A 9,931-nucleotide genomic window follows, 5' to 3' on the forward strand; every position below is an offset into this window, starting at 1 on the left:
TCGCTGTCTGCCTCGTTACCACTCTCCAGCTCCTTTGCTGGTAGCTCGTCGGGGTCTTGATACAGTAGAGAATCCGTGAAGTAGTTTTCGACGCCTTTAAAGGGCTGCTTGTCGGCCACTACCGTCTTCACTCGCTCGTAGTCGTCCACATACTTCAGGCATTGGTGTAACGTGGATGGGACTATTCGGTTGCCATGAATCCATGGGCGTCCTAGGAGTATGTTGTAGGAAGGTTTGGCGTCGATGACGTAGCATGTCACCTCCGTCTTCATGTTGCCTATCCGACATTTCAGGCGGATTTTGTCGAGCAGCCGAGTCCCCGTGGCGTTAAAGCCAAAGTTGGTCATCGTGGTCGATGAGAGGCGTTTTGGCGGTATCCCCAAGTGTTTGATCAACTTTAGGGGCATGATGCTCAGCGCAGAACCCGGGTCGACCTGAATCCGATCTACTTTCGACGAACCGACATATCCTGTGAAGTACAGCGGCCGATCATGGGATGTGCTCTTGATGAGCATGTCCTCGGGAGTGAAAGTGATGCACGGGACCCGTCTCTCAGAGACCTGGCAACAATTCGTACATTCTTGTTCTGCCTCTGTCTCTTTCGAGAAATGGGTGGAGAACACCTCTGAGTCGGCTAACGCCTCTTGTAGGGCCTCCCGGGTACACCTGGACAACCGAAGGAGGTCGTACATAGTGATTCGCGCAGGGATGCTCTTCAGTTGCGCGAGCACATTGAACCAGAAATGTTGGCAGCTTGAGCCTAGTCCGTCTGGATTGGGAGGGGCAGTTGCTGCTGGCCTGGTGGGAGGTCCTGCCGAGTTTTCCGCCCTCACGGGATATTCCTTCACGAATTCCTTGCCCGCTCTCGTGGCGAGGACAGTGGCTTCCTCTTCGGAGTCGGTCAAGGCGGTCATTGCTGTCTTTTCCCCACCTACAATGTCTTCCCTTAGACTTTTTCGAGGACTTTGTAGTCCACTGTTCATCGTTGACGAGGTCCGGATGGACCCACATCACCTGACCCGATGGCAGAACATGCGGAGCTAAGCCTTTCTCTCGCTGGTTGTGAGGATCATCATTGGTGATCTTCAAGACAGCCTTGGGAATGAGAGTTATCCCTGCCGGAGCTTGGACCTCTGGGAGATTTGTTCCAAAGCTCAAGGTGATCATGTTCGTGGTCACCTGCTTTTGAACCTTCTCCTTCTTCAGGACCCCCGCATCGTAGAGGGCTTGGAGCTTGTCTTTGAGGACGTAACACTTGGTCGTGTGGTGGCCCAGAAATCTGTGGTAGGCACAATAACTCGGGTCATTGGTTTTGTCCACCTCCTCAGGTTTCGTGGCTTCAGGCAATTTAATTCGCCCACTCTTGAGCAGAGTGTCGAAAGTCGCCACCACCTGGTCCTCTTTGAAGTCGTATTGCCGCGGGGGGCGTTGTTCAAATTGTCTGGGCTTCAGCTTTTGACCAGCCTTCAGCGCCGGGGCAGAGTCAACGGCCATGATCTCTTTTCCTCTGGACCGAGGGGGATTATTTGGCGCGGCTGGTTCTGCAGCTCCCTTCTTGGGCTGCGGCTCTTCGGCCTCTAGTCTTTTGATCATGTTTTCTACTTGCTCGCCTTAACAAACAAGCTCCTTCCATGTCCGGGTTTCCACCATGCCCACTTTGGATAGGATGTGGATCGAGAGATTATTACGACACATCTCGATTAGCGTGGATTCGGCTACTTGGTCCCGACAATGGACAGATCGGTTACAGAACCTCTTCACAAAGTCGTAGACTGACTCCGACTTTCGTTGCTTTTCGGTGAGGAGGGTGGCCATTGACACCTCCGTGTCATCATCGAAGAAGCAGGCGAGGAAGAGCTTTTATATATCGGCCCATGACTTGATAGAGCCGGGTTCTAGTTTGCGGAACCATTCAAAGGCCACCCCCTTAAGGGTGCCTATGAATAGCTGAGTGAGAATGGCGTCATTCCCCGTGAGGAACCCGGTTTGCGCCATGAAGTAATAAATATGTTGCGAGGGCGAGCCCTTGCCATCAAACTGCACCAAACTAATTGGCTTGAACTTTGTCGGGTAGGGGACCGTATCCCATTCGACAGGGTAGGGTCAGACCACCCCCAGCTTGTTCATGTTCTGCTGAAGCTTGAGTGCGTTGAGTTGGTTTTGGAACTCGTCGAGCCTCTTGTCACGGGTGCTACCCCCAGTATGCGACGTTCCTATCGACGTTTTGGAAGAGTAATCGGATTGTGGATTGCTATTGTCTTCCGTCTCAGTCGTCGGGCGATGGGGAGGTACCCACTCCTTATCTCCTGTTCATCGGGGTAAGGTGCGTTGGATTCTCTTCTTCTTCTTCTTGTTCAGAAGTTGTTCCATCATCTCCCTTAGGGAATCTATGGTCGCTTGTTGCTCTTTGAGCTTCTGGGCGACCATCTGGTCATGGGTGAGTTCAGTCATGTGCACCCTTGCCATCGCGTCCTGACTTGAGCGCGAGGTTTGAGACGTGGCCGCCGCCGAGTGAACCTCGTCTTCACCGCAGGAGGGAGGGACTAAGGTGGAGTAATCAAACTCGATGCTTACCCCTCTGCGACTACGGGTACGTTGGTATATACCCTCTTGCCGGTGTTGGGCGAACCAGGGATTAGGTCTCAGGACGGAGTCCGAATCTATAGAATCGGAAAGTACCGTCTTACCCTTGTCCGTCATGTTGACTGTAGCGGACGGGAGTTCTAGGTCATCAGCAGCGCCTCCTTTTTGGTGACGACGCTTTCGACGGGAGGGCCTTGGTCGAGAAGGTTGTTGAGAAAGCCTCTCAAACACCGAAGGTTTCGCCGTTCCTATGCATTGGCAGTCGGCGAGTACCGTGTGGATGAGCCTTTCGCAATGACACTGAGGATTCGCCTCATGTATGGTGCATTTGCGAGTCAGGTATTCTCAGAGATCCTCTGCGGGCGGTTGATGACAACCCCCAGCATCAGAAGAATCGCTTGGGTGAGTGCACGAGAGGTCTTTGGATGTACTCTCTGGTGCACGCTGAGTGGAACGCTTTGGTGCTGGAGTTAGGCGATCTCACCTTGACTGGCGAGTTTTCGCGTTTGGGCGAACTCCAGCATGTAGGCGAGTTTCAACCCTTCATTTGAACGAGCGGGTCCTACTTCTTTGCCTCTACGTTTATCCGCCAAGGGGCTATGGCGAGGCTCGCCAGCCCTTGGGGATTCGCCTATTCGGGTAGGCTTGCCCGTTTGGGGTGGTTTATTCGCATCAGGGATATGACCTGAGAAGCGAAGTCCACCTGAGCGGGTGGCCTTGTCTTCCTCGGTCGGCGCTCCTGATTTGGAGAACCTTCCGACGCCGGGTAGTTTGCCCTCTCGTCTAACGTTTCTCGGGCCCGTACAATAATTCAGGCCATTGTGGGTAACAGAGGTTTGGGCCTCCTGTCTGACGAGTGTCTGTCGTCACTGTTGGCTAGCTCTTCCAGTGAGGAGAGCATCACCGTGGGCTGTGCCGGTGTAGTTTGTACCGGAGTGATCCGGCGTTTCCTCCGGGACAGGTGTCTGCGGGGGCCGCTTGGCGACCCATCTGGCAGACCCTTGTCCCTTGGTCTCGATCTCTGGTTTGGCCTTGATCGATTCTGAGGGAGCGGGTTCCCCTGACGAGACTCGGGTGGAACCCTCAGGTGCAGAGGCTTTAGCCGTTTGAGGTCGGCCTCGGCGCACGACTCCGTGGCGCTTGCAGGACGCATCGCCACCAGAGGAGGAAGAAGACAAGTACTCTTCGTACTTGGCTTGGTCGAACTCAATCTCTAGGGACTCCATGGTTGTCCTAACAGCAACTTCATCGAATTGAGCCACCACCATTTCGTTTGACGAAATAGCTCCTCCCACTGTAGTCGCCATCTTCTGTAGGTGTAAATTTTGATCTCTCAAAAACAGGGAATTTCGTTTGTATTGGTAAGAAAGCTTATTACATACTAATAGATCGAAATTACGACAGAAGCAGAGGGAATGCCCTCTTTGTTTAGTGTGGGAACTTTCGGATACTATAGGATGCTTCGCTCGATGCTCGTGTCGAGTCTGCTTCCCTTGGACCATTCGACTGAGGTTGCTGGGGAGCTTCAGTACGCAGTAGAAGCTCGAGTTGATAGAGTTCGGGTCTTCTAGTTCACCGGCGATCGGGGCTTAGAACTAGGAAATGGTACTGCAGTGCAAGAATTATGCAGAGAGATTGGTCTCGATTCGATGCCTTTTTAATTCCCCCTCTTTCCTAAAGTTTTCCGGCCTCTTTTAAAGGTTGCTGGGAGAGGCTTTTTGATGGGAGAGAGACAGTTTGGTTGTTCCTTGAATTATGGGATGTGACCATACATTGTTCAAGGATAGTCTGCTGTCCACCTGTACCACGAGCGGTCATTCGAGGGGCCGTGTTTTGCATCACGTCACGTAGGAATGGGAAAGCCCCTCCTCGTACATGTGACAACGGCTGTCAGATACTCGAGTGGATCTGGCCAACTCATCGAGCACCGGTGGTTCTCGCCTCTTGCTTGGACAAGTGAGGTAAGCCACATTTATGAGGGTGTAGGTTGATTGGATGTTTGCCTGACCATTTGTACTGTGAGCGGCCATTTGGCGAGCCTGGAATACCATGTCTTCTCTCTTCAGGCCGAGAGAGGTGGGAAAGCGGGTTCCTGGTACTCGAGTGGGCTTGGACAGCTCGCCGAATGTCGGCGGATCTAGCTCTTGACTTAGACAGCTGAGGTGAGCTGTATTTATGAATGTTCAGGTCGACTCGACACCTGGCCAATCGTTCGTACTGTGGGTGACCGCCTGACGGTCTTGGAGTACTGTGCCCTCTCCCTTCGAGTCGAGAGGGGTGGGAAAGCCCGTCTCAGCACGTGGTGCAGCAGATACTTAGCCATATTGGCGGCCTTGGGGTTTGCTGGCGGATTTGAATGCCGACTCGGTCTAGCGAGTTATGATAAAGGGTGAATTCGCGTGGCTTTGGGCGACTTCCCTTTACAGGCGGATTTCTTACAAGTCCACGGAGGTATTTTTTACCGTCTACAGTACATCGAGAGGAGTGTGTGGTGAGGATGGAGTCAATACCGAGCGGAGTGGCATCGGTGGCCTAGTGAGAGGTGATAATTCCAAGCACTTGAGGGAGTCGATACGTGAGGACCAACACTTGAGGTTGTAGCTTGTGTATGTACATTGTGAGGATTTGTGAGAGTTGTCGATTGACTTGATAACCGAGTATGTAGAGTTTTCGGTTAGCTAGAAAATCGAGTGTGTAGAGAAGTTCTAGCTTCCAAACCGGATTGTATAGTGGATTCTCCCCGGGAGTGGGGAGCGGAGACGTAGGACGGAAGGTCCGAACTCCGTGATTATTTCCTTGTGTTTGAGTTTGGCTTTGGAGCATTTATTCTTGCATATTGTTATATCGTCATTGTTGCATGTTAATTTTGTTTGCCCTTGTTTATATTATATATCCTTGCACATATCTTGTAGCATATCATACTTGCTAGGATATATTTGTTAGTAAGTTTTAATTGACATTTAAATCTGATTAGATTAGCATAAACCCTATTCACCCCCCTCTAGGGATCTTTCATAGCAGCATTAGGGTCTAACAAAAGTGTTGTCAATTGGTGTTGCAATTTGCAGGGACTTGCAAATTGGTCAGGTTTGGTTTTAATTTTGTACTTCGTTCAAAATTATAGTGAAAATCTCAAGCGAGATTTGCTTGGGGACTGGATTTACACCGGATTGGTGGAACCAGTATAAAATCTCTTGTTTGTGATTATGATTTTCTGAGGTTATTGCCATTCTTTATTACAATTTATTATCTACTTTGCATAAATTTTAAAAGAACACTATTCGCCTTCCATCTAGTATTTTAGTGTATCTATTTCAGATCCTATAGGACTGACGACTCTGGTTCTTTAGGGGATGGCTTGATCTGAGTTAGGAAAACGTCAGAATTTGCTAAGGCTTCTTGCAATGCTTCCCTCGTGTCTTTTGAAAGACGTAGAAGCTCATTTAGAGTTATTCTAGCCGGTATATTGGCTAACTGTGTCATAATGTCGAAGCTGTGCGGAGTGCTCGAGCTTCCCAGTTTGTCTCTCCCAATCGGTTGATTGAATCGAGACTGTTTCGGGTTCTGGCCCTCTTGGTATAAAGGCTCTTTGTCCTTTAGCTTTTGCTGAGTCTTGTCAAAAGGTGCTGGGGGAATTGTGACCACTCCCATTTCCACTAATGTCTTGGAGGGAATGGTTTTGGTTACCCCTTGCTTAGATAACTACTCGGAGGCGGTTGGATACTTGAAATGGTATTCATTTCCACTCCGGGTAGCAAAGACCGGTTCTCCGTTGGTCGTAAAGACTTCCTGATCATCTTCAGAGAGTGGGAAAGCAGGGATTCTTTCATCATTTTCTTCTGGAATGGCTGCGACTCCACAACAAGACTTCCCTTTCCCCTTTGACTTCTTCTTGCATGATGATCTGGCCGTGATGGACCCAGAGAATCTCGCAATTTGGGGCTGTGTGTGGCACAAGTCCTTTCTGGCATTGTTTATGAGGATCGTCGTTGACGGTCTTCACCGCTACGTTCATTATGGTTTCGGGTTGAAACCAATTCAAAGGAACAGACCCGAAGCTGATCGACACTGCGTTCGCACCCACCTTCTTCTCTTTAGATGGTTTCATCGTAATGACCCCAACATCAATCAAAGCTTGGATTTTGTCTTTGAGGGCATAACATGACTTGGTAGGATGGTGAACCGCCCTATGGAACGCGTAGTACTTTGGGTCATTAACCCTTTTTAGCGTCCTCTTGATCTTGGATCAGAGGCAACTTGATCTTGTTGTTCTCTATGAGGTATTTGAAAATACCGGGGCCTTCGTCTTCTTTAAAAGAGTAAACCTTTAGGAACTTTGGTTCCGCGGTCTTTTGCTTTTGAGGCTATTGTTCCCAATGCGACTGCTGAGGCGCCTTTTGTTGCTATTATTGCGGTTGTGGTTATGCTTGCAGCTCAAACGTTTGGTTCGCGTCGGCTGCATTCGTTTGTGCTTTCCCTTTACCCCTAGGGACAAAATTCTGCTGTGGGGTATTAGTTGCCGTCTGACCCCTTTCAGCCTTCTTCCTTTTGAGGAAGCATTCGGCTCGTTCTCCTCAGACCTTCAAATCCTTCCAAGTCTTGGATGGCGCCATTCCCATGGCTTCGAGGATATCTAGAGAAAGATTGTTGTGACAGGTTTCTAGGATGAAGTCCTCGCTGACCGGATCTCTACAATTCATAGCTTTGTTCCAGATTGTTGTGACAGGTTTCTAGGATGAAGTCCTCGCTGACCGGATCTCTACAATTCATAGCTTTGTTCCGGAATCGTTTGATGAAGTTTTCGACCAACTCTCCGTCCTTCTGCTTCTCATCGAACAACGTTCCGATTAAAACCTCAGTGTCATCATCGAAGAAATTTGTGAGAAACATGTCTTCCATGTCGTCCCAACTGCTGATACTTCCCAACTTAAGATGACGATACCAATCGAAGGCCACTCTGGAAGAGTGCCAATGAATGACCGTACCATTAAGGGCTCATTTCCGGAGATTATTCCCAAATGAGATTTAAAGTATATTAAGTGCTGAGTGGGAAACCCTTTTTGTCAAAGGGCGTGAAGTTGATCAAATTAAACTTTGCTGGGTATGAGATTGATTCCCACTCTCTTGGGTAAGGATAGGGTATTTTGGACTTCTTTACTTCTTGAGAGCTCATCAACGCATTGATTTTGCTCTTCAAGTCCCTCATCTTCTTATCCTCGCTCGTACCTTTCTTTGAGTGATTCCGGGGAGAAGTGACATGGTCCTCCTTCGTATTGTTATCATCTGAGGGACCACCCCTGGTATTGTTGTTAATAGGAGGGGGATCCATGTTGGTATTCTCGTCCGCTTCCGATCAATATCAACTTGGTTAGGATTATTGCAACGGTTGGATTCCCCTTGCTGATTTGTCAGCACCGCAATTTGTTGACTATGCATATCCCTCATCTCCTGCATGGCCATTTCCATCTTGAATTTAAAATTCTCTTTCTGCTTAGTTAAAGCATCCTCGAGAATTTTAGCCATTTGCTCGACATTAATTATGAATGATTCATAAGATTGTGCTGCACTGGACGTTGTATCGTCAGAAGCCAATGCAGATCAAGCATCTGACGTTTCACCATCCGAGGACCGTGTCCTCCTGGGTCTAGGTCTAATAGTTCTAGACTGTAGCGAAGTCATGCGCTAGGATACTTCTACAAAATGTTCAGGATTAAAGCGTCGCAAGGATTTGCCTTTGTCGGCCATATTGATAGTAACTCGTGGGAGCTCGTTACTTAGGCCGGTTGACCTTTTTCTGTGGAAATGCCTTGTCTTTGGTTTGGATGTTTCAGTAGAGATTCATTCGAATACAGAGAGCCTCCGGGGAGTGGTCTCGTGGCAGCTGCATTCTGACAAAACTGCCTTGATGATTTTCACACATGGACAATAAGAGTCCGTTTCTCGGGTATTTCTCTTCCGAGACTTATTCGTATCTCCAGCCTGATAGTATAACTCATTGGCCTGATGACCAGAGCAACCCATCGTGTGTTGGCACGACTTCCCAGGTATAACGTTGTCATCAGACAAACACGTTTCCCTCTAGGGATACGACGCTTCATTGGCGTCTCTAAGAGTTACTCATTCAGATTTACGCCTTCGTGGGCGTGAAACTCTAACGGGCTCTTGAACTTCGACTCAAAATCCAATACGGTCGGTCATAAGAACGTTCCCTTTATTACTATTATTGGGCGGCTTAGTACGACCCCCAGCCTGAATGGTTGTTTGGGAGCCTTTCAACGGTCCCAATAGCTCCTTAACAGGTGCTTTACCTCAATCTTCGGGGAGAGGACCAAGGCGGTCTTTCAGAGAAATTCTAAATTTGGTGAGGTCCACACTACCAAGGGGAGTGGGATCCGGAGTTGACAAAGGTTGAATGATAACTTTGTCTACTTTTACCTTAGGCACTGATTTGACCTTTGGCATCCAAAACCCATTTCTGCTTGGGCGATTTTCTAACCATCTCTTCCTTCTGCATCTTTTGTGCTTCTTGCACAAGGATTCGGGCTTGTGCAAGCAATGCGCGTTGCTTCCGGATTCGTTCCTCAAGGGTAGAGTGGGTCCTTTCGACACGGACCCATTCGTTCTTCTTTGCTTTGTAGGAGGGGTTGTTCGATCACCGTTGTTGTTCTTGGTGCTTCCTGCATTTTAGATCCACATCATAACGGATCCCATCCATTGGCTCCAAAGCCTTAGCAAGTTAACATGCAAGGTGTTGGCATTGCCTTTGGCGCGCTCTCTTTGACAGAATCGGCGCGCCCTCAATAGCTAAACTTTTGATGGAGGGGAGGCCCAGATCTACAGCTTCAACCTCGTCAGACGTTGGAGGGGCGTCGCGAGGTGTAAGTGTAGTAGTGGTGAGAGGATCTTGGATCTTCGAGCCCGAAGTCCAGTGAGCTTTCCCAGAAGAGGAGGCCTTCCTGCGCTTGTGAGGAGAGGTAGATCTGGAGGAGGAAGAAGAGATATACTCTTCAAATTTTTGCTGGTTAAATTTGTATTCGACCTCTTCATTCACTAGGATCTTGATCGCTGGTTGCGACATGACAGCTTTAGCAGCGAAGCTGTTGGCTCTCACTGTGGTCATCAGCTTGTTTGGGAAGAAAGTCGATTTCATTGCTGAGTTCATTTACAACTTCAAAGGTTTACAACAAACTCAAAGAAATAGTCTTTTTATAAGACTTTCAACAAAAATTATAACTTTCCTTTCAACAAACGCAACAGACGGTTATCCTCCGCTGCTTGCGTGAGATCTTGGCTTGTGACGGGGATGTTGATATGCGTGGACTACCAAACGATCAGATCAGATCCGAAG

The sequence above is a fragment of the Asparagus officinalis genome, chromosome 6 (assembly GCF_001876935.1).
Source record: "Asparagus officinalis chromosome 6, Aspof.V1, whole genome shotgun sequence".
Taxonomy (NCBI): Eukaryota; Viridiplantae; Streptophyta; class Magnoliopsida; order Asparagales; family Asparagaceae; genus Asparagus; species Asparagus officinalis.